Here is a 2500-nt window from a genome sequence, read left to right on the forward strand (position 1 = left end):
GCACGAGCAGTCATCCGCGGTCCCCTGGCCCTGCGCACGTTTGTCTTTGAAACCGAGCATCAATGCCACAGAAAGTGCCGGGGCGCCAGCTGGAGCCATCATCCGACGTGCCATGGCTCTGGTCCCATGGTCTTCGCAACCGAGCATTCGTGACACCCGCGGGGCCAGGACACCAACCCTTCCGACACGAGCATTCGCGCATGTTCTTTGGCCACACAACGGCGCCAGCACGAGCAAAATCATCCGCGGTGCGGTGGCCTTGCACGGCCTTTTGTCTTTGGAACCAACCATCAGTGCCACGGGAAGTGCCGGAGTCCCGGCATCCGCGGTGCCAAGTCATTGCGCCCTTGGTCTCTGCAGCGGGGCATGCCGGGCACTCCCAACCATTGCAAGCAAGCAAGCAAGCAAGAAAGAAAGTAAGTAAGTAAGTAAGTATTACATATAGGGGCGGGACATGCGGGGAGATCTGCGAAACGTGCATTACGGGGCACACGCGTACCTACCGGGGCATACCGACCCCTATTGGGGCACACGTGTGCATATCGGGGCATACCGGGCCTATCGGGGCACACGCGTACATACCGGGGCATACCGAGCCCTACTGGGGCACACGTGCGCATATCGGGGCGTACCAAGCCTATCGGGGCATACGCATGTATCCCAAGGCATACGCGTTCATACCGGGGCGTAACGGGCCTATCGGGGCATACTTGGGCATATCCGGGCAAAAAATGCCCAAAACTTGCGCAACCTTGGCAACCGTGGTCCATTCCTCTCTATATGCCTAGCCTTGCCAACCGTGGTCCATTCCTCACTATATGCCATGGCCTTGTGCCCATGGTCTTCCCAAGACAGCGTCCAAGGCCCCCGGAAGGCCAAGGGAGCCCAACCCAGCAATGCCCTGCTATGGCAAGCCAAGGCCAAGCATTCCGGTGCCTATCCGGGCAAAAATGCAATTCCTCTCTATATGCCTAGCCTTGGCAACCGTGGTCCATTCCCCACCATATGCCATGGCCTTGTGCCCATGGTCTTCCCAAGACAGTGTCCAAGGCGCCCGGAAGGCCAAGGGAGCCCAACCCAGCAATGCCCTGCTTTGGCAAGCCAAGGCCAAGCATTCCGGTGCCTAACCTTGGCAACCGTGGTCCTTTCCTCACCATATGCCATGGCCTTGTGCCCATGGTCTTCGCAAGACATCGTCCAAGGCGCCCAAAAGGCCAAGGGAGCCCAACCCAGCAATGCCTTGCTAGGACAAGCCAAGGCCAAGCATTCCGGTGCCTATCCGGGCAAAAACGCCCAAAGCATGCCCATTCCTTAGCCTATCCAGGCAAAAACGCCCAAAATCTGCACATTCTAGTGCCTATCCGGGCAAAAACGCCCACCAGCATGCCACCCTCCTATAGGGTTTGCGCAACCAACCAGCCTAACCACCAGTGGCAACCAAAGGTGCTGTTAGCGACGACTTCTGAAGACGCAACGAGACGCGACGTGTTTGCGCCCAGACGCGACGAGACGATGCGGGATCTGCGCCCAAGAATGCCTAGACCCGTCGACTTGATGCGGGATCAGCTCGCCCAAGCATGCCTAGTGTGCAAGGCCTGTGTGCAAGGCTAGTGTCCAAGGCTAGTGTGCAAGGCTCATGTGGAACGCTAGTGCGCAAGGCTAGTGCCCAAGGCTTGTGTGCCAGGCCCGTGTGCAAGGCTAGTGTCCAGGGCTTGTGTGCATTGCTTGAGTGCAAGGCTTGTGTGCATTGCTCGAGTGCATGGCTTGTGTGCAAGGGTTGTGCGCAAGGCTAGTGTGCGGGGCTTGTGCGCATGGCTAATGTGCACGGCTTGTGTGCATGGCTACCGTGCAAGGCTAGTTTGCATGGCTAGGGTGCAAGGCTCGCATGCGAGGCTAGTGTGCAAGGCTGCGTGCAAGGGAAGCGTGCAGGGCGAGTGTGCGAGGCCACTGTGCACGGCGCCAGCACTAGCGAGCCATCATCCGCGTTGCCATGGCTCGCTTGGCCTTGGCTTGCCAGGCCCCGACACGAGCAATCGCGCATTTTCTTTGCAACCGACCATCAATGCCGCCCAACGGGGCCAGCACGAGCAGTCATCCGCGGTCCCCTGGCCCTGCGCACGTTTGTCTTTGAAACCGAGCATCAATGCCACAGAAAGTGCCGGGGCGCCAGCTGGAGCCATCATCCGACGTGCCATGGCTCGCTTGGCCTTGGCTTGCCGGGCCCCGACACGAGCAATCGCGCATTTTCTTTGCAACCGACCATCAATGCCGCCCAACGGGGCCAGCACGAGCAGTCATCCGCGGTCCCCTGGCACTGCGCACGTTTGTCTTTGAAACCGAGCATCAATGCCACAGAAAGTGCCGGGGCGCCAGCTGGAGCCATCATCCGACGTGCCATGGCTCTGGTCCCATGGTCTTCGCAACCGAGCATTCGTGACACCCGCGGGGCCAGGACACCAACCCTTCCGACACGAGCATTCGCGCATGTTCTTTGGCCACA

The sequence above is a fragment of the Tasmannia lanceolata genome, unplaced genomic scaffold (genome assembly GCF_043159265.1).
Source record: "Tasmannia lanceolata isolate RefF3 unplaced genomic scaffold, GAP_Taslan_0.1 ptg000297l, whole genome shotgun sequence".
Classification (NCBI taxonomy): Eukaryota; Viridiplantae; Streptophyta; class Magnoliopsida; order Canellales; family Winteraceae; genus Tasmannia; species Tasmannia lanceolata.